Consider the following 23,287-nt stretch of genomic DNA (forward strand, 5'->3'; position numbering starts at 1 on the left):
AGATAAGAGCATGCTTATATATTGATTGGACTGATCTAGTAGTGAGGGAGAAAAATGATGCTGCAGGAGAGAGAGAGAAGAGAGAACTGGTGGAGCAATGAGCTTAAATAAGGTTATATCTTTTTTATTCCTTTATTTCATTTTAGTAAGATTTTTAGGATGAATATTCTGTTATTTTTATCCAGAAGACCCCTTTACTCCATTTTTTAAATTTATTTTTTTGAGATAACATTGGTTTGTAACATTGTGTAAGTTTAAAATGTACAATATGCTGATACATTTATATATTTCAGTATGATTACTGGCCCCTTCACTTATATAAATTTATAAAATTATTTAATTATTTTCAAGTATACAGTGCATTGGTTAGACATTTATACAGTATATAAAATGATCCCCCTAATTGCTCCTACTCTCCTTTGGTTTTCTACCTACTCAATATATTAATGCTAATTGCATTCCCTATGTCGTGCTCCCCATCCTCGTGACCATCTATCAAATATTAATTTGTACTTCTTTAACCCTTCACCCCAATCTCCCAGCTCCTCAACCCTCTCTCCTCTGTCCGTCACCAAATTGTCCACTATATTTGTGAGTCTGTTTTTGATTAGTTTGTTCTTTTTGTTCTTTAGAGTCCACGTATAAGTGAAATCATATGGTATTTATCTTTCTCTGTCTGACTTATTTCACTCAGCATAATAACCTCTAGGTCCATCCATGTTGTTGCAAATGGTAAGAATTCACTTTTTTTAATGGCTGAGTAATATTCCATTGTGTATATGAACCATAATTTATCCAATTGTCTGTTGATGGGCATTTAGGTTGCTTCCATATCTTGCCTATTGTAAATTGTGCTGCCATGAATATTGGGGTGCATAGATCTTTATGAATTATTGTTTTGATTTTCTTTGGATAAATACCCAGAAGTGCAATGGCTGGGTCAAATTTTTAATTTTTTGAGAAACCTCCAGACTATTTTCCATAGTGGCTGTACCAATTTGCAGTCCCACTAACAATGTAGGAGGGTTCTCTTTTCTCCTCATCCTCTCCAACACTTGTTGTTTTTTTGATTTATTGATGATGGCCATTCTGACAGGTGTGAGGTGATATCTCATTGTGGTTTTAATTTGCATTTCTCTGATGATTAGCGACCTTGAGCATCTTTTCATATGTCTGTTAGTCATCTGTTTTTCCTCTTTAGAGAAGTATCCGTTCAGGTCTTCTGCCCATTTTTTAACTGGATTATTTGTTTTTTCGTTATTGAGTTGTGTGAGTTCTTTTTATATTTTTGGATATTAACCCCTTATCAGATGTATCATTAGCAAATATCTTCTCCCAATCAGTCGATTGTCTTGTTGTTTTGTTGATGGTTTCCATCAAACAAAAACTTTTTAGTTTGATGTAGTCCCATTTGTTTATTTTTTCTTTTGTTTCCCTTGCCCCAGGAGATATAGCTGAAACGAAATTCCTGTTAATAATATCAGAGAGTTTATTTACCTATGTTTTCTTCTAGAAGTTTTATGGTTTCAGGTCTTACATTTAAGTCTTTAATCCATTTTAAATCTATTGTATATGGTATAAGAAGGTGGTCTAGCTTCTTTTATTTTTATTTTTTGTATTTATCTGCCCAATTTTTCCCAACATCATTTATTGAAGAGACCGTCTTTACCTCATTATATATTCTTATCTCCTTTGTCATATATTGAGTGAGTGTATAGGTAGGGATTTATTTCTGGACTCTTTGTTTCCATTGATCAATGTATCTGTTTTTATACCAGTACCATGCTGTTTTGATTACTGTAGCCTTGTAGTATAGTTTGATATTAGGTAGTGTGATACCTTCAACTTTGTTCTTCTTAGGATTGCCTTGGCTATTTGGGGTCTTTAATGGTTCCATATAAATTTTAGGATTATTTGTTCTAGCTCTCTGAAAAATGCCATTGGTATTTTGATAGGGATTGCATTGAATCTATAGATTGCTTTGAGTAGTATGGCTATTTTAACGATGTTGATTCTTCCTACCCATGAGCACAGTATATGCTTCCATTTATTTGTATTCTTCAATTTCTTTTTTCTTCTTCTTTCTTTTTTTTTTTTAAATTTTTTAAGGCCGGACAACCCTTGGTTGACCTCACAGATTGCAAGGACCTTGTCAGCTTACAATCCCTTATTTTTTTATTTTTATTTTTTATGTCTACAGCACCTGGTCTTCCTGGGTGGTCTCCCATCCAAGTACTAAACAGGCTCGACCCTGCTTAGCTTCTGAGATCAGACGGATCAGGCTTGTTCAGGGTAGCATGGCCGTAGACTTCAACTTCTTTTTACAATGACATAATTTTTTGAGAACAGGACTTTTACCTCCTTAGTTAATTTGATTCCCAGGTATTTTATAGTTCTCTTTCTGAAAGTTCATCATTGGTATATAAAAATGCCACTGACTTCTGAATATTTATTTTGTAACCTGCTACTTTACTGAATTCATTGATCACTTATAACAGTTTTTTGGTGGAATCTTTAAGTTTCTCTATATCAAGTCATCAACAAATAATGGGAGTTTTACTTCTTCTTTTCCAACTCGGATGCCTTTTATTTCTCTTTCTTGTCTTATTGCTGTAGCTAAAACTTCTAATACAGTGTTCAAGAGGTGTGATGAAAGTGGGCATCCTTGTGTTGTTCCTGATCTTTCGGAAAATACTTTTAGCCTTTCCCCATTTATTATGATGTTAATTGTAGGTTTGTCATATATGGCCTTTATTATGTTGAGGTATATTCCCTCTATTCCCACTTTGCTGAGAGTTTTTTTTTATCATAAATGGATGCTGGGCTTTGTTGAATGCTTTTGCTGCATCTATTGATATGATCATATGGTTTTTACCTTTCAATTTGTTAATATGGTGTATCACATTATTTGATTTGCAGATATTGAACTAACCTTGCATCACAGGAATAAATCCAACTTGATCATGGTGTATGATATGTTAATGTATTGCTGAATTCGTTTTGCTAATATTTTGTTGAGGATTTTTGCATCAATGTTCATAAGAGATATTGGCCTGTAGTTTTCTTTTTTTGTAATGTCTTTGCCTGGTTTCAGAATCAAGGTAATGTTGGCCTCATAAAAGGAGTTAGGGAGCCTTCTCTCTTCTTGAATTTTTGGAAATAGTTTGAGAAGAATAGGTGATAATTCTTTGAATGTTTGGTAAAATTCACCTATGAAGCCATCTGGTCCAGGAATTTTCTTTTTTGGGAGGTTTTTGATTACTGATTCTATTTCATTGGCAGTAATCGGTCGGTTCAGATTTTCTGTTTCTTCTTGACTCAGTCTTGGGAGATTGTATGTTTCTAGGAATGTGTCCATTTCTTCCAGATTGTCCGATTTGTTGGCATATAATTGCTCGTAGTATTTTCTTATGATCCTTTGTATTTTTGTGGAGTTCGTAGTTATTTCTCCTCTTTTATTTCTGATTTTCTTTATTAGAGTCCTCTCTCTTTTTTCCTTGATGAGTCTGGCTAAGGGGCTGTCAGTTTTGTTTATCCTTTCAAAGAACCAGCTCTTTATTTCATTAATTTTTGTATTATCTTTCTAGGCTCTATTTCATTTATTTCTGCTCTGATCTTTATTATTTCTTTCCTTCTATTCACTTTGGGCTTTGTTTGCCATTATTCTTCTAGTTCTTTTAATTCTAAGGTTATATTGTTTATTTGAGCTGTTTTCTTGTTTCTTGAGGTAGGTGTGTATTGCTATGAATTCCCTCTTAGGACTACTTTCACTGTGTCCCATAGATTTTGAGTCGTGTTTTCATTTTCATTTGTCTCTAGGTATCTTTTGATTTCTTCCTTGATCTCATTAATAACCCATTCATTGTTTAGTAGCATGTTATTTAGCCTCAGTGTATTTGTGTAGTTTCCAGTTTTTTCTTGTAGTTGATTTCTAGTTTTATACCACTGTGATCAAAGAAGGCAGTTGATATGATTTCATTTTTTCCTTGTTGATTCTTTGCCTGAAAGATCCCTCCATCGGTGTCAGTGGGATGTTAAAGTCTCCTACTATGAGAGTATTACTATTGATCACCCCTTTTATGTCATTCAATAATTGCTTTATGTATGTAGGTGCTCCTTTGTTGGGTGCATATATGTTTACCAGGGTTATGTCCTCTTGATTTTTCGATCCCTTTATTATTATGTAATGCTCTTTTTTGTCTCTTATTATATTTTAGACTTTGTTTTAAAGTCCGTTTTATCTGATATTAGTATCGCTACCCTGGCTTTTTTTTTTTTTCATTTCCATTTGCATGAAATATCTTTTTCCATTCCTTTCAGTCTGTGAGTGTCATTTGATCTGAAGTGGGTCTCTTGTAGACAACATATGCATGAGTCTTGTATTCTTATCCATTCAGCTACCCTACATCTTTTGATTGGAGCATTTAATCCATTTACATTTAAAGTGATTACTAATAGGTACATAGTTACTGCTATTTTATTATTCGTATTTGTTATTTCTATTTTCTTTTTTACTCCTTCTCTTTTAACAGAAGTCCCTTTAACATTTCATATAATACTGGCTTGTTGGTGATGAATTCCTTAAGCTTTTTCCTGTCTGGGAAGCTCTTTATCTCACCTTCCATTTTAAATGAAAGCGTTGCTGAGTAGAGTATTTGTGGTTGTAGATTCTTGTTTTTCATAACTTTGAATATTTCTTGCCATTCCCTTCTGACCTGCAAAGTTTCCATTGAAAAATCAGCAGACATTCTTATGGGGGTACCCTTGTAAGTATCTAGCTGTCTTCCTCTTGCTGCTTTTAAGATTCTCTTTGTCTTTGACCTTTGGCATTTTAATTATGATGTGTCTTGGTGTGAGTCTGTTTGAATTCCTCTTGTTTGGGGCTCTTTGTACTTCCCGAACTTGTATGTCTAATTCCTTTGTCATTTAGGGAAGTTTTCTGTCATCATTTCTTCAAATAGATTCTCAATCCCTTGCTCTCTCTCATCCCCTTCAAGTACTCCTATGATCCAGATATTGTTATGCTTCACGTTGTCCCAGAGGTCTCTTAAACTATCCTCAGTTTTTTAAATTCCTTTTTCTTTTTGTTGTTCTGATTGGGTATATTCAGCTACCTTGTCTTCTAATTCAGTGTTCTGCTTCATCCAATCTACTGGTGAATCCTTCTAGTGTATTCTTCATTTCAGTTATTGTATTCTTCATTTCTGTCTGGTTCTTTTTTATGGTTTTTATGTCCTTTTTATGCTTATTATCTCTCTCTTGAGGTTCTCATTGTGCTCATCCATTCTCCCCATCAGTTCGTTGAGCATCCTTATAAACATTATTTTGAACTCTGCCTCTGGTAGGTTGCTTGTCTCATTTCATTTAGTTTATTTTCTGGAGTTTTCTCTTCTTGTTTCATTTGTGTCATGTTTCTTTGTTTTCACATTTTATTAGCTTCTCTGTGTTTGTTTCTATGAATATTCGTTTCATCTCTCAGCCTTGGCCAGATGGCCTAATGTAGAAGGTGTCCTGTGTGGCCCAGTGGTGCACTCTCCCTGATCCCTTATGTCGGAGGCTCTGGACGTGATCTTTGTGTGGGTTGTGTGTGATCTTCTGTTGTCGCCAAGCTTTTATTGTTGTTAGTACATCAATGGATACGATTAACACTCATGGTGACTAAGTGTGGGAATTGGCTGGAACCACAGGGTAAGAGTTGCTGTGTTGGGGCTGACTCCACTGAGGATGATTTGCCCTAGTTGGCTTGTGTACTTGTTGTAACCACCCTTTGTGTGTACCATTAATAGAACTAGGCAGGGGTTGCTCTGTGGTGGTCTGGTGCCAGCCTCCAGATGCATTGGTTTTGTATCCCCTTGGGAGGGGCTCCACAGTAGGCCAAGGTCAGCTGCTGCCTTTGATTGCTTACGGCTACCTGGTGGGAACTACAAAGTGGTCCATAGATGGTTGTTGCTTATGCTGGATCTATAGGTAAGTGGAAGAGACAACGCTGTAGGCAGTGGTTGCTTATCCCCCGTCCCTGACCTAGAGCAGTTTATCAGAGGGACCAGTGCTCCTCAAGGCTTGACACTGCCTGTCAGTTGCCTATAAGTCTCTGAAACTGGAAGAGCCTCTGGGTGATATGCATGTTGGGTGGTTCAGGGACCCTGAGAGTCTCCTGGATCTACTGAGAAAATTTCCCCCTGCCATTTCAGTCTGTTTACATGCCAACGCTGTCTTTGTGGCTCCCTGTACAAGTTTCCAATTGTAGCAAGGTCAGGGGCAGGGGCAGCTTGTCTATCAATGTGCAGTGGGCACTTTGTGTATTGGATGGGGCAGGAGCTCAGTAATAGGCCATTGGGCCAATACAGACCCATCTAATCCCCTCAAGAGATATTGCAGCTCGTACAGGCAGCAGTGGTCTGCCCACAACTGTTTTCCCCGAAATGCGCTCACTGCGCTAGCTACTGTGTAACCCCAGAGCAGACTGTGTAACCCCAGAACCAAGCAGGGCATGGGAGGCTGCCTGTCAATGGGCTGCAGGCACTTTGTGGCTTGGGTAAAGCGGGATCTCAGGGAGACAAGGGTAGTCAATCCAATATAGCCTTACTTTTGATGCAGCTTCTGTGCCTGGGCGTTCCCGCTGTAGTCACACATCGCAGTGAGATCAGTTGCTGTCTGGGGTGGTCCCACAGACCCCTGTGCTCCCCGTACACAATATTGCAACTGTTGCAGGCAGCAGAGGTCTGCATGCCGCTGATTTCCGTGCAGTGCCAGCCCTGTGCGAGCCAAAGTTTATTGCCTGCATGGATTGGGAGGGGCTGGGGGAGGGGCAGGGCTGTGGCAGTTCACCGTCAATGGGCCACAAGGCAATTTGTGGGAAGGTTGGGACAGGATCTCAGAGAGACAATGGCAGTCTGATCAATACAGCCTCAGTCTTGCTGCAACTTTGTTAACTGTTCATGCATTCCTGCAGAAGTTCCAGATCATAGCAAGACCAGCTGCTGTCTGCGACTGGTCCACAGATCCCTAAGATCCACCCAAGTTCGTGTTGGCAGCTGTGATCTGCCTGACCGTATCTCGGAAATGCAGCTAACAGCAACACTAGCAGCCCGCTGGGAATGTTTGGCATAGCAGCCATCCAGCAACAAAAGCCCCAGCAATATGCAGGTTAGGTGTGTGGAGAGCGCTGATCCCCTCAGGCCAGTGCTTCCTAATGGCCCTGTGGGAGGGGTCTGCATAGTCTAGCTGGCGTGGTCTGTAGGTTGCCTGGTAGGGGGGCCGGACTAAGGCACAATGGTGGCTTCCCTTCCAGCCTTTGTTCTGGCGCCAGGTAATGCAGACTTTCTCTGTATGAATCCCACGTGAGCCTCTGACCCCTTGCAGGTTTTCTGAGTGTCCGTAGGTCAAAAAGTCTGTGTGTGGGTCCTTCTAAGAGAGGAGGCATCTGAGAAACACAAAGGGAAGGGCTTACAGAAATGACCGACTCAGCCGTTTATAGATTAACCACATCCTATAGATCTCTGAATAGCCTTCTGGAAACTCGTGTCACACCTATAAGAGAAAGGATCTGTAAATAGATAGGACTGGTGGTCCGGGAATTACTGGAGAGAGGAGAGCAGGGATCCTCTCTCGGCGCATTGTCCAGGTTCTTGATGTCTCGAACAAAGAATTGAGCAAGACACCGAAATACAGTAGAAAAGTTTTATTAGAAGAGAAAGTACACTTGCAAACGTGGAAGTGGACCTGAGCAAGAGAAGCATGCCTCAAAAGGCCTGGTAACAAAGACTTCAGGGTTTTTATCCCTTTTTGCTATGGGTGGTTACTTAGAGTGTGCTTCCTTGATTGATAACTAAGATTGAAAGGACTCAGTGATTCATCATTTTGCTTTCTGCACATGTTTGTTCCCAGAATTCAGTCTGTTATAATGATATTAATGAACTTCCAGGCGTATGTAGCATATTATAATGATGGTATAATGAGGCTCAGGTGAGTTGAAGGTTGTTGGGTGTCTTCATTGTGCAAGTGCAAGTGACTGACTTAAACTGGTACCTAATTCTCTGCCTCCTGGTTTGTGTGAGTTAATAAATGCCTTCTGGCTTGCTTAATTGTGGGAGGATTAGAGCAGACCTATTCTAGCATACGATGACCTCAGTGTCTTTGCAGGCAGACCGGAAACCCCCTAACTAACTTTCCTGCCTACCTCTTTCTAAGAGCCATGAACCCCCTTATTATTAGTATGGATGTTGAGGGACAGGAGGTCTCTTCTTCCATATCTGCTTCCTGCTGAGAATGGCTGTAGTCCCTGCCTACAGGGGTTTCATGGAGCTCTTTCCCTTTCTCCCTCAGTCAGGGTAGGGTCTTGGGTTTCCTGCTGAAGCCACCTCAGTCCCTAGACAAGGAAAAGAAGATACAAACTTATTATTTAAATCATATATCTATTAATTTCTATTATTGATTTGCCTATTAAGTGAGTAAAGGGAAACAGGCTTGGTTAATATGTTTCTTAAAGAGTAAAAAGACCTTTGGCCTAAAATCCCCTTCCTTCTGGGACTCTAAAGGCCCGGCCTGGCTTATCACCATTTCTGCTTAACAATGGGCTGATAACCCTTATCAATAGCCAGAGGATCTGATTCCCCAAGGCAATTATCAGGATTTGAGGGAAAGGGTTTTTTTCCAAAGAAAGGAGGTAAGAAAACTAGATTTACTAAAAAGATTAACTCTGCAAGAGATGTCCCATTTCATTTCCTGCTAAAAGATTAAGAATTTTACAAGTGATGTCCCCATCTCACTTGCAGCCCCCATCCAAAACTCCCCCTCCCCATCCTGAGTCATGAGGTGCATGTAGAACCTCAGACAAAGGAATCACATGCTCCTTGCATGGACACTGCAGAGGTATATAAGCTGTAAGAAATCTAACCAAGGGGAGCTCAGTGCTTTGGTGCTGTTAAGCCTCACGCGCTCTGCTGGCAAGAAATTCTCTTTCCTCTAACATAGTTGTCTGAGAGTCCAAATTCCTCCGTCAGGTGTTGCTTCCTGCAACACTTCAAAGGGGCGTCTAGGGTTTCAGTCTACTTCCATCTCACCCAGAAGGCCAGAATCCCTTCTGGTTTTTACAATCAGAGTTATTAGAATCTCTTCTTCCCTGGGCTGGGACCCTGGGCTGGGGACCCCCTAGATGAGACCAGGACCTCTTCTCCTTCAGGAGAGACTCTGCAGCCTCGCTTTCCCTCCCAGTGTTCCTCTACTACCCACAGGTGTGGGTGCAGCCTGATTCGCAACTTTGCCCCTCCTACCACCTTTGATGTGGCTCCTTTATATTATCAGATGTAGGTTTTAAAATCAGCTAGACTTCGGGTGAGTCTCCACATTGATTATTTTATAATTTGGTTGTAATTTCAATGTGGACCTAGGAGGAGACGAACCCTGCTTTTACTTAGACTGCCATCTTCCTGGCCCCTTCACTTTTAATGCTTAGGCATTTCTATATAAGAATAGGAATTTCAGTCTCTTTTTTTATAAGTGAAGAAACCAAGGCCTGAGCTCATACAGTGGAAAAGCTGTATTTCATATTTACTTACCCATTATGGGCTAGGTCAGACTAGTCCATAACTTCTACGATTTCCCTTCCTTCCAGGACCTCAATGACATTTGAATCTTGCTTCTAAAAATCATTCCTTTCCAACTAGCCAGTAAACGAGAATTGAACCAATATTTCTTTAAATCACCAACCTCAAAATTTGGAAAATATGTTCAGCATAGTTAAGTATATCTTATATTGTATTTATGTGAAATTATAGCAAAAGTGATCAAGTGCAGCCTTAATTGATTTTGCCCTCACAGGCAGCACGATTTTCTCATATAACTACCCCTTTCATGCATAATTTTGGTATTGTTTGAAAATACATTGGACTTAGAATACATGTATTATAAAAGCAAAAGGACCTGGTAAATCAGACATTGTGTCCTGTTGTGGTAGCAACAAGCTTGTGTTTGAAAAAATTGGCTTTAAGGGTGTTTGATATCTCAACAACTAAGTCAGGATTGCACTTGACTTGTATTCACCAGGAGGAAATGAAGGAGCCAACTAAGCTATGGTATAGTTGGCATCTGGTTATATGAAGAAATAAAGAAATGATAGGCTTACATCAGGAAGTTGTAAGAATGTAATCATAGCGTCTTAGTAGTATATTAGGAATTTCTGCCAAGATAAATGAATAGAAATGGATGATGATTGCACTCCATACTATATGTATAATAACCTGAGATTCTTCATACAAATTAATACCTTTCCTGTTAATTCATTCACACCTTCTTTCAATAATAATTATTGAGTAACTATTATGTGCCAGACTAAGGATACAACTCTAAGTCTTCATGGAGCTTACTGTTTAGAATACAATAGATAGTATCCCTTTGTAAAGTCAAAGAGCAGCGATCATGTTTCTTATATCACCGTATTAGTTTGCTAGGTCTGCCATAACAAAATACCACAGACTGGGTGGCTTAAACAACAGAAATTTATTTTCTCACAGTTCTGAAAGGTAGACATTCAAGACCAAGATGTTGGCAAGTTGATTTCTTCTGAGACCTTTGTCCTTGGCTTGTAGGTGTCCATTTTCTCACTGTGTCTTCACATGATCTTTCCTCTGTATGTGCATCCTGGTATCTCTTTGTATGTCCAAATTTTTTTCTTATGAGGACACCAGTCAAATTGGATTAGGGCCCACCCTAACAACCTCATTTGAACATAACTATCTCTTCAAAATATGGCCACATTCTGAAGTATTTGGGGTTAGGGCTTCAGCATATGAGTTTTGGAGGGAGGATATATTTCAGCCCATAGCAGTCACCCAGTGTGAATAATCAGCTGTGGAACTTGTTAGTTTTGCCTGTGTAATAATACCGTTTTTTTCCCCTAGTACTACGAAGTATTCCTTTAACAGTCTCCAGTGGAGTCCTGCCTTCTGTTTCATGAAGGTGGACACTGGCATGAGCTCACAGTCCACACCAATAGCCAAGGGCATACAATGGCCATCATCACTTTCCATCCCCGGGAATTAAGGCAGGTGAGATTCGCAGGATAATAAGGGATAGCTTCTGTAGTAGCCCTTACTGTTACTATGCCGCAGTTGGTTTTTGGGAGTTTCAGGGCAGATAGAAGAAACTACACATCCACAGAATATCTGTGTGGGTCAGGCAGAGGGGTTAGGGTGAGGAGAAGGAGATGGCAAGGATACTCTTTAACCATGCTGCTGGCACAGTCAAACCCCTGAGACTGAGGCAAGGTTACCAAGTTAATTATCATGTGAGGACCCCTAAGTATTTTCACAAGAACTTTGCCCATGGAAGTTAGTATATACTCTATTGAATCCAGAAACTAATTCAGTAGAGACTAGATTATAGTCAGAACTTCATAACCCAAATAATACTTTACATTTGTAATGTACTTAGAGCTTTCAAACATTCCCATATTAAAACATTCCTGTACTTATGTGATTATCTCAACCAACTTATAAAGTAGGTGGGAGGAAACATGTTGTCACCTTCATTTCACAGATGGGCAAATGGAGGCATAGAAATGCCCAAGGTTAAAAAGCCAGAAAATAGCCAAGCTGGGGCTTGACCTCAGGTCACTGATTCCTGGCCTTTTAACTCTATAGCTCCAACATAATTTATTGTGATATATCTTGTGTCAAGCTAATGGTTAGGCTCTCTGTAGTGCTGCAAGAACTTTAAAATGTTCTGAACTCAAAAAAAGGATTTATTTACTATGCTCATTTTCTTCATAGCACTTTTCTTTCTCCTGGCACTCATGTCCTCTGAAGTGGTGTTTGGGTGGGTGGTTGGGATGTTTGAAGTGGAGAAGTATGAAGGGAATTGAAAGGTTACTGCTTCTTCGTGATGGGACAAAAGCTTAGTTTAGCTCCAGTTTACAACAAGAACAATTCACACTTTCTCTAGAGAACTATTAAAGGGGCTCAGACTAGGGAAAGTGTGTGTTTATTACACAGAATTTGTCAAAAGCTGTTAACTAAAGCAATGTTTCTACCGAGATGTGAAAATAGCTTATGTTTTTGTCCTACAGAACATTGCTTTATATTGTTATTTATAATAGGATTTGAGAAATGTGCCCTCTTGTCTGACTACTGCAGGGCAGATCTAGGAGAGAAAGTTTGTCAGAGATGAGTCTGCTTGACTCCCGATTTTGTGGTCTGGGCAAGAGGAACTCTGTTCAGGAGACTGTAAAATAGTTTTTCACCAAAGGGCCAGGAGCATTCTGTGACTTGACATCACTTTACTTCCAAGAAAGGTAAACCTGGGACAGCCAAACAGCAAGCAGAATACCGATGGCTTGCCATAATCTTAGTTATGGATTGCTGAGGCAAGGCTGCTGATCACAGAGGGTCTGGGCTAAGTGGTACTGGCCCTTGTACACCAGCCAGGCCTGGGAACCCAGGCCAGACTGCAGACGAGAGTGTTTGCATGTACCTCCATCTCTTGAAAGGGGAACTTCTCCAGAGCTTTCACGGCCATGCTATGGAGGGTGTGTCTCCTAGCCGAGATGCTGGGGCCTCCTCCTTCAGCCAACCACTAGAGATAGATGCTTTCTTCTTTTATTCTTTTCCAGCACCATGACCTGTTGCAGTCATCAGCAGTCCCTCTACCAGCTCCTATTTGGGGAACCCCACATATTTGAAGATCTCCTTACATCAGCAGTCTCCCTACATCAGCTTGAAGATCTATATCTCTCTAGATGCCTTTTTCCAAGTTAACACTGCTGGTACAGAGATGCTGTATCAGACCATGGGGGATCTGAGTAGAGTGAACTCTAACAGCATCCTCTTTGACATCTGCTGTGAAACTGGAAAGTGGCCACCCAGGGCACAATCTGTATGCTGCTTAGCTCCCAAACCCTGTCCACCCAGCACCCACGGTCCTTGCAGCCAATGTTGGAAGATGATGGTAGTGGTGTAGGCATAACCTCATTGATTTAAAGCCCTAAAATACCCTCCTATTATTCTCTGTTACTTCCCCAAGTATGACCGGCCTCTCTCTGGCTCAGTATACCTCTCAAGTCCTTGAGATTGAGCTGGTGGAGCAGGCAGAAGAGAATGCCAGGTACACTGCTCACAGTCTGGGGAGAGATTAAGAGCTGCAGTTATTTCTGTGCTATGGAAAGAGTTGTATGGGAAAGGGCATCTACTGTATCCATGACCTATAGGGAGGGAGGGAGAATGTTCTAGAGTGGTCAGCGTTGGGTCCTGATAGTTTTCTGAAAGAGATCCCAATAACGTATCTTTTTTTTCTATCCAGAAGCAGAGGCTGAGGGAAGGAACAAGCCTAGCTAATAGGAAAGAAACTTGGCAAAACTTTAGATAATATAGAAGAGCCTTCTTGACATTAGACTCATGAGACATCATAACATAATATAATGAGTTTCAAACTATTTTTAGCAACAGAACCTTTTCTTTGAACACAATCTTATGCCAAACTGCAGTGTAGAAAGCTGATCCCCTTGTCCCTTCTATCTCACCTCCACACAACTCTTGAGGCTCTGTGTGAAAACCTTCAGTATAGGAAAAAGAGCACTTGAGTAAAAGTCAAGTTTCTCTTCTCGGTGCAGGTACTTATGTGCTGTGTAAGTCACAGAGTTGTAAAATAACACTGTCTAGTTTCTCAAGCTGAAAGACCTACTGAGATATTGCAAGAGAAAGCAGGTTGGGAAAAATGAAGCAAGTCCAAAAGCATTTTTTTTCATCGTTATGTAAAGGTATGCTAGATCCAAAGGAAAATGGCAGAGCTCTGGCTCCTGTACATTTCTATAAAGCCGAAGCTCCCTGTGCCCACTGTTGGGCTTGGATTTTGAGTTATGTCAAAACTTAAATGGGCCTCTTTTCTGCAGGTATCACCAACTGTGAATTCCATGCTGGCTAAGCAGGGAAGATTTTGCCACAGCTGCTAAAGTCAGAGGGAGATGGGCAGTTAATTGTTGATGTGGTGAACCCAGCCCGGGCAGGACTGCATAAGGATGAATAGCTTAGCTTTCCTGCTACAGAACTAGTTGGGTGTTCCTATGATGTCTACCAGCTTTAGTTCCTCATTCCTACACCATGCCAAGAGTGCTCCCATTGGCTGTCTCTGAACCTGCTTCTCCTCTGTTCCTCACCAATCCTAGGTGCTGGCCAGTTTGGAGTTTGTGATAACCTGGACCATGTTAGTTTAATTATATCAATAGCATCATCTTTCTTCCTTCAGATTACCAGGTGGTTCAGGCCATTCGAAACAGCAGGGCCATCCGCACGCTAGTGTTTTTTTTGTTTGTTTGTTTTTTTTCCTGTAAGCCCCATGGTGAAAACACAAGGAACATCACTGAGTGAGTCTTGACTTCTTTTTTAAATTATTTTTTTTCTGATAATCAAAGTAATCCACACTTATTGTGCAGACTTTGGAAAATGCAGAGAAATGTAAAGAAGCAGAAAAAAAGGCATTATACTGCTACCAAGAGTCAATTACAGGGCTGAGTCTCAGGTGAGGCAAGTAAAGCAACTCACTTCAGATATAAAATTTAAGGGGTGCTTCAAATCTTAGTAATCAAGGTATATTTTTATGCAGTATTTTCAGAAATCAAAATTAGTATGAAGATCCATGATAAACAAAATAGTAAGATTTTTAGAAAGATGAGATCTACTCTTGTACTTGGTAAACCCTGCTTCATTCACCTTACCCTAATCCTGGCCCTGGTTTCAATAAAATTTTATTTATAAAAGTAGGAAGCCAGCCTGTAGTTTTCCAATTCGATTTTCCAAAATATTGCATCAAACTATTATTCATCATGATTACTGAGTTTTTTGGCACCCTCTTGAATTTTCCACCTGCGATGATTGCTTCTTGCTTCACTTCAGTTCTAGTCTTGGTCAATTATTTTGATTTTTGAAATGTTGTTTTCTTCTTGCAGTACCTCTCTCTCTCACCTCCCTCTTATTATTTTTATATCAGTAATACAATTTATTTGCAATAGTCAAGCCACATAGGTGGATATAACGTATAGATGATATGCCTAGATAAAACAAGTGAGATTTAAAAGTAAATGACTTGAGCTTTCAAGTCAACAAGCTAGAAAAAGAACAATAAATCTAAAAGAAACTTAAGGTAGAAATCAGTAGCATTAAAAAAATCCAGACAGTTATGAACGAAGCAAAAAAACCATAGACTTGACAAATGAACAAGAAGGTGTTATTGGAAGAAAATAAAATAGATAAATAAACCTAATCAAGAATAGAAAGGAATAGAATGAAAAAAATTATGAAGTCTTAAATGAGAAAAAGAGCATAACTACAAATATGAAGACAATATTTTATTTATTTAATTTTATTGGGGTGACATTGATTAATAAAATCATATAGTTTTCAAGTGTACAATTCAATAATACATCATATCTATATTACATTGTGTGTTCACCACCCAAAGTTAAATTTCCTTTCGTCACCAGATATTTGACCCTGTACCCTTATCTACTTCCCCTACTTCCCTCTGGTAACCACTAAACTGTTGTCAGTGTCCATGAGTCTGTTTCTTGCTTTTGGTATGGTTCTCAACTTTTTCTGTCTGACTTATTTTAAAAATGGTAAGGAAGTACACTGTACACCTCCCTTGCAAAACATTCGAAGACCTAGATAGGCAATTTTCTGGGAAAATGCAAATGGCTAATATTAATTCTCAAAGATATAGTAAACCTAAATAAAGCAGTAACCATAGAAAAAAAATGAGAGTTGTCAAAGAGCTTCTTCTACCCAAAATAATAGTGTGAGGCCCATTTGTTTTCAGAATCTTATTTCCTTGTCTATTCTTGCATATTTACTCTTCCATTTGTACTTTATTTTATTTTTATTATACTGTTTAAAAATGTTTTTGAATATATGATAAAGGTGGCACCTCAGATCAATGGGAAAAGATGGACTATTCAATAAATGGTTGTGGACAACTCATTAGCCATGGTGAAAAAAAAAAGTTGGATCTGTATCTCACACAGTATGCTAGGATATATTATAAAGGAGTCAGAGACGTAAACATAGAGGAAAACCATTCATGTACCCTAGGAAATCATAGAATTTCTTTATAATCTTAGAGTGTGGAAGCCCTTTTTAACTATGAAAATTCAGAAGCCATATAATAAAAAAAGGTGGTTAAATTTGGTTATATAAAAAATAACTTCTCCCTTCATTACACCATGCACAGAAGTGAATTCAGAATGGATCATAGAACTAAATGTAAGAGATTAAAACATAGGAGTAAATCATTTTCACCTTGAGTTAGGCAAAGCTTTCTTAGATATGACAAAAAAAAAAACAGAACAAAACCCAACAACAACAAATAAAAATAAATAAATAAATTATGTGTGTAATTGGACATCATCAAAGTTTAAAAATGTTTTTGTGCTCAAATGATACCATCAAGAATGTGAAAAGACAAAATGGGAGAAAATAATTACAAATCATTTATCTGAGAAGAGACTGGTATCCAGAAGCCAGGTAAAAAGGCCATATATTGTATGATTCCACTCATAGGAAATGTCCAGAGTAGGAAAATCTCTAGAGACAGAAAGTAGATTTGTGGTTACCTAGGGCTGAGGATGAGGGGTTGGGGAGAAATGGGGTATATAATATCTTCTTAAGTTAGCGAAAAATATTCTAAGTTTGATTGCTATGAATGATGCACAACTCTGTGAATATACTAGAAACGAATGAACTATATCAATGGGTGAGCTGTATGATATGTGAAATATATTTCAGTAAAACAGTTTAAAAACTCAATAACTTGCTTGATAAAAAGCACTAAAAGCAAAGATAGGAGACAACATAAAAAGTGGAAAAAAATGTTCAGTTCATATCACAAATCCTTTTTTCCTTAACTTATAACAGACTCCTGGAAATCAATGAGAAAAAAGAACAACAGCCCAAAAGAAAAATGAATAGAAGAGATGAAAATATAAATATGTTTATGTACCATGAAAGGATGTTCAGTCTATTCCACTATAATGAAAATACAAATTAAAAGTACCCTGAGTTACCACTTTTTACATGTCAGATTGGCAAAAAGTTCAAAAGTTTGATAATGCACCATTAGCAGTACTATAGAGAAACATGAATTCTAAAAACTCATTGCTTAGAGTGTAAATTGGTACTATCCCTATGGAGGGAAATTTAGCAATACAGATTAAAATTACAAATCTGTATATACCCTTTGACTCAGTAATTCCATTACTGAGGCTTTATCCTACAAATAGACTGACACACATGTAAAATAACCTATATACAAAGTTATTTATTGCAATATTATAAGAGCAGACAATGAAATATCCTAAAAGTCCATCAGTAGAGAACTGGTTAGATCAGCTGTGCTGCTATAAAAAAGAATGAAGATAGTCTGTATGTACCGATATGGAACTATCTCTAAGGTATATTATTTTTTAATAACAGCTTTATTGAGATATAATTCACATATCACAAATTCATCCATTTAAAGTGTATAGTTCAATGGTTTTTGGTATGTTCTCAGACTTGTGTAGCCATCACCCCATTTGATTCCGGAACTTTTTCATCACTTCGAAAAGAAACTGCACTGCTCACCAGTTACTCCCCAATTTTCTCCAACCTCTTGGCCCTAGGCAACCACTAATCTGCTTTCTGTCTCTATGGATTTACCTATTTATGACTATTTCATACAAATGAAGTTATAAAATATATGGTTCTTTGCATTTGGCTTCTTTCAGATAGCATGTTATTTGCAAAGTTCATCCATGCTGTAGCACATATCCGTACTTCATTCCTTTTATGGATGAGTAATATTCCGTTATATGGATATACCACATTTTATTCACTCATCAATTGATGGACATGTGGGTTTTTTTTGCCTTTTGGCTCTTATGAATAATACTGCTTTGAACATTTGTGTACAAGCTTTTCATTTCATGTGTTCTCATTTTTCTTGGGTGGAATTGCTGGGTCATATGATAAATCTATATTAACCTTTTGAGGAACTGCCAGAATTTTTTCCAAAGCTGCCGTCCCATTTTACATTCCCACTAGCACTGTATGAGGGTTCCAATTCCTACCCATCCTCACCAACTCTTGTTATTTTCTGTCTTTTTTATTATATCCATCCTAGTGGGTGAGAAGTGGTATCTCCTTGTGGTTTTCATTTGCATTTCCCTTGTTTTAATTTTCATATGTTTATTGACCATTTGTATATCTTCTTTGGAGAAATGTTTATTCAGATCCTTTGCCCATTTTTTAATTGGGTTGTCTCTTTAGTATTGAGTTTTAAGATTTATTTATATATTCTAGTATAAGTCCCTTATCAGATACATAGTTTGCAAAAACTTTCTTCCATTCTGTGGGTTCTCTGTTCACTTTCTTAATGGTGTCCTTTGAACCCCGAGTACTTAATTTTGAATATGTCCAGACTATATTTTCTCCTATGGCTTGCAATTTTGGTTCTAAGGTATTTTGCTAAGTAGAAATAGCAAGATGTGCAGAATTGTTTATATAATAGAAACTATCTTTATAAAAAGGGACAAAGGACAAGGGGCAGAGTATAGATTTGTATTTGCTTGTATATGCACAGAGAAACTGGTAAGTTATATAAGAAACTGATAATTGTTATCTACTCTAGGAGAGAACTGCTGAGATGGGAGTTATGGAAAAGAGACTTCACTACATACCTTTTCATGTTTTATTTTTGGATAAAATGAAAATATTCATTGTGAAAAGCAAGTTTTAAAATGCAATGATTAAGAGTAAAGCTAAGATTCTGCTAACACTCATGCTGAGTAAAACAATAAATGTGGTCTCAAAAAAGCAAGAAATATTTTGAAAAAAAGAAACAGTATATGCATATGGTAGAAAAAAAATCAAACAATACAAAAGAGTCTGCAGTGAAAAATTAGTCTCTTTTTTACTCCAGACCTCTAATCCTTCAGATGTCACTACTCTTACCAGTTTCTTTTGTGGCCTATCAAAGATGTTCTGTGACTATACGTGTGTATATATGTACATGTATGTGTACATACCATCCCTCTCTTTTGTTTTAACAAATAGAAACAGATTAGAAACACTGTTCTGCACCCTGCTTTTCACTTAACAATAGATTTTGGAGAGGAGATTTTTCTACAATAATGTAGAATTTGCATCAAGACTTATAAGCCTACTTCATTTTTTAAACAGGCTATATATAGTTTTAACTTATATTTGCACGTTAATTAACTGGTCCCTTGCTAATGAATTTTAAGGTTGTTTCTACTCTGGTTACCACAGTGTTACAATGAATATCCTTGTATATATACCTTTGCATATATGTGCAATGTGTATGTATATGTGATGAATAAGTATATGTGATAGTATGTGTGTGTGTGTGTATATATATGTATGTATGTATGTATGTGTGTATATATATATATATTAGATAAATCCCCGATGTGGAATCACTGGGTTAAAGGATATATGCTTTTAACATTTTTTTCTGTCCAAGTATATGGTATGTCTTTTTCAGTTACTGTAGAGGTATGTAATTCTCTAAAGCTATATATATATATATATATATAAAACTTTTTTTCCAATATAGATCTTTGTTATTAAGGTTAATACAAGATATTATAAAGTTTTTATTGCTATTATGAATGGGACCTTGTTAATGACATTTTCTAACTGGTTATTGCCAATTGTATGTCCAGCTACCTTACTCTTTTATTAGTTTTATTCGTTTTCCAGTTGATTCTTTTGCGTTTTCTTGGCATAAAGTTTTTTATACCATAAACATCACCATATGAAAACAGTTTTGTTTCTTTCCTTCCAATACTTTTTGCTTATTACATGGATAAGAAAATGTTCCATCATAGGAGTAATAGTGAAAATATTGTCTTGTTCCCGACTTTTATTTTACTTTTTTAAATCAATAGGCTTTATTTTTAGAGCTATCTAAGATTTGCAGAAAAACTAAGCAGAATGTGCAGAGTTCCTGTATATTCTCCCCACTCTGCACATACTTCCCCCATTTTGATATCTCGCATTGGTGTTGTACATTTGACAAAATTATGTAAACCAATATTGATACATTATTATTAACTAAAGTGAAAAGTTTAGAGTTTACTTTTATAAATTAATTGGGGTAACAGTGGTTCATAACATAAAAGCAACGAATGAACAAAACAAACTTGTTCCTTATTTCAATGGGACAGTGCTAAACTATGGAGGGTTTGCTGAGGAAATAACTTTTCTGCTCTGTTGGTTTGAGTGTAAATTGCTACAACTTTTTTTTTAGAATAGTTCAGTGGTACATATCTTAGGGCCTTAAAAAACACAGGCCCTTCAACTCATCAGTTCCACTAAATAACTAAAAATGTGTGCAAAGATATAGCTATAAGAAGATTCAAGGAGGGACTTTTCGAAATAGCCAAAAGTTAGAAATAGCTTAAATTTCCAATAGCAAGGAATTAGATAACTAAACTGTGTTCAGTTTACTTAATGAAATACCATATAGACAATAAAATTGAGGTAGCTTTACATATAATATAGTGGAGAGATGCTCGTGATATATTATTAACTGAAGAAACTCGTCATAAAGCAGTATGTACAGTGTATACAGTGTGACTCCATTTTAAGAAACCAATTTAAATATACATATTTGGAAATATACATTCTGAAAAGTTAGCAGCGGTTATCCTCTGAATGGTGAATTTCTAGGTGAATTGTCGTTTTCATTTTTGCTTGACTGCCTTTGAAACAAGGAGAAAATTAATCTACTTTGAAAATGTTTAATAGAATAATTCAATTCAGTAGTTTTTATTAATTACCTACTTTGTGCTAATCATACAGAAACGTATATGACCTGGGCTTCTCGCTCTATTCACCACTAAACCCCTACTGTGTGTCACACACTGGGAATACAGAGATGAATAATAAGTATATTTTGCCTTATTTCTACCCTCCAAAAGATTATACTCCAGTGAGGAAGGTGGTTTAAAAGAAAAGGTAGCTACCTTAAATATGATAAATGCTATTATAGAGAGAAACACGGGTCTGCAAGAACAGGGAATCAGGGCTTGAAGTTTAAGAAATTGTGTGGCTGGAAGGTCTTGGTTTCTAGGAACTGGTATGATATGTTTCTATAGGTTGTATTGTTCTCCAAACTCTCCTAAGAAGCCCCTCAGTGAGCCTTTCCTCCTGAGACAAGCTTTGCCTATGCATCTATTCCCCCATAGCCCAAACTGTGTGCTGGAGCTCCTCTTAACTCGATAAGCAGCCCTCTACAAGATGGCAGTCTCTTTGTTAAGGCTGAAGTTTCAGCTACTTCTAGGTTTGACTTGTTGCTACATTGCAGACCATGACGGCATTACTGGGGAAACCACTCTATGGACTGAAAGCAGGAAGAATATAGCAGGCCTCCCATCTGAGACAGATTTATAACCCTAGTTTTTAGGTTCCCTTGTTTTCATCTGTATTTGTCTGGTTGCGACCACTTCTTGGTCCTGGACGTGGACTTTTCCTTCCTTTTGTTGTCAGCCTGTCATGGCTCCTTTGGTCCTAGTTTATAGGCTTGTCTCTGTCTAACTCTGCCTGTGGTGTGGTGACAACTGAGCTTTTCTCAGCAGCTGGTAATAAGTTCACAGTGACTCAGGTCTCTGTATTTGCCCAGAGATTTTATTAGATATGTTCTGCTTTCATGAGGTAGCCAAGGATTAGAACTAGAAACAAGTCTAGCTTTTTTTAAAAAGTGGAGTAAACTGTGGAGTGATTGCAGGGTGACTGCGTGAACTCAGTAGACCTTCGTTCCTTTGGGTTTTCTCAGATTTCTGGGTTCTAGAACACCCTTTAAAAATGCAGTTTTCCCTAAGAGCAATAGCACCAATTAGCTCTCACCTGTGGAGGGAGAATTGGTTGTAGTAGAAACCCTATGGGAAAGAAGATATTCAAAGAAGAGACTGAATACCTATAATTGTGCTGTGTAGTATGGAGGCAGAGAGCTCCAGAATCCCCTAATGATCCAGTATATACTATAATAAACTGGCTATTGAAACTGATATTCTATAGTCCATGATTTCTTCAACTCTGAAATTGTTCTTGGATACTTGCCCAACAAGTTAGATTATGTTTTGAATCTTTTAACAGCCGAGGGATGTGTAACTTAGCAAGTACTGTCTGATTGACAAAACGGTATCAGGTCAACTAGTATTTTTAATTCTTATCAATCCTCAATACTTCTAGAGAAGGCGCCATCTCAGAAAAATATGTCTATTAAAGCTACTATGTAAATATCCATTTAAAAATACTAGGAGATAATCTAAAATGATAAGAAGTGTTGATTTATGGTAGTCATGTAAGTTTTATTTACATTTCCCTATATTTCATTTTATGTAATGGGGTTATATTAAAACTTTATATTAAAATTTAAATGTAAAGTGTAAATGTAAAGTGACTTTTATTTTCTCCTCTTTTGTTCCCCATATCTGTGAATGTTAATCCCATCTATTACTTGTCAAAGCTGGAAACAGAGTTATCTTTCTCATTCTTGTATCCAGCTGCCTACAAGGTAGATTCCACCTGGATATATTCTAGGTACTTCAAACGCAACATATCTCATGTCGAATGCTTCACATCTTTCCCCCAAACCTATTCTTGCTCCTATATTCCCAATCTTGATGAATATACCAATTGATCACTCAAGGCAGAAGCCTGGGGATTCTGAGTCCCTCTTCTCTACCCCTCCCCCATCCAGTGTGTCACTGAGTCCCCATCTCTGCAGGTGACCATCATCTCTCACTGAATTATTACTGAAAGGGCCATCTTTCCAATTGCTGCTGCATCTCCTCTTGTCTCCATCCATTTTGTTCTCTATAGCCAGAGTGTTTTCTAAAATGCCAAACTACTGGTCATCTGTATTTCCTCTTTGGAGAAATACCTGTTCAGGTCTTCTGCCCATTTTTTAATTGGATTGCTTGTTTTCGGTTGTTGTTGTTGAGTTGTATGAGTTCTTTATGTATTTTGGAGATTAACCTCTTATCAGATATATCAGAAGCGAATATCTTCTCCCACTCAGTTGATTATCTTTTTGTTCTTGATGCAGCCTCAAACCCTCCCATAATCTGGGCAACCTCATTTCCATATACACATTGAATTCCTTTCCCTGAAAAAGATAATTTTTTTTTTTCCATTCTGGTCCTTTTCATGTTTGGTTTCTTCAGCGTCTAATGTGCTTTTCCTTACCTCTTCTGGCTAACTCTACTCATCTTTCTGTTTTTAACTTAGTTATTCCT

At 37.8% G+C, this 23,287-nt stretch overlaps 2 protein-coding genes and 1 pseudogene across 6 annotated transcripts in view; 2 read left to right on the plus strand and 1 right to left on the minus strand.

Moving 5' to 3' along the window:
* The window catches only part of NOX1 (NADPH oxidase 1), a 175,768-nt gene that overhangs the window by 16,651 nt on the left and 135,830 nt on the right, over window positions 1-23,287 (plus strand). The gene's annotated exons all lie outside the window — the stretch shown is intronic.
* Window positions 1-23,287, plus strand: part of XKRX (XK related, X-linked) — a 123,997-nt gene that overhangs the window by 12,260 nt on the left and 88,450 nt on the right. Inside the window, exons 2-4 of one of the 5 annotated variants that reach the window (XR_002777913.1) lie at window positions 10,899-11,045; window positions 12,132-12,289; window positions 12,608-15,320. The exons of the other annotated variants lie outside the window; for them this stretch is intronic. The gene's annotated coding sequence lies outside the window, so the exon portion shown is untranslated. Of the gene's footprint in view, window positions 1-10,898; window positions 11,046-12,131; window positions 12,290-12,607; window positions 15,321-23,287 lie in introns of those variants that run through there. 5 annotated transcript variants of the gene reach the window in all.
* On the minus strand, window positions 2,192-2,309 carry LOC111733258 (annotated as a pseudogene).

This window comes from Pteropus vampyrus, unplaced genomic scaffold (assembly GCF_000151845.1).
Source record: "Pteropus vampyrus isolate Shadow unplaced genomic scaffold, Pvam_2.0 Scaffold543, whole genome shotgun sequence".
NCBI lineage: Eukaryota > Metazoa > Chordata > Mammalia > Chiroptera > Pteropodidae > Pteropus > Pteropus vampyrus.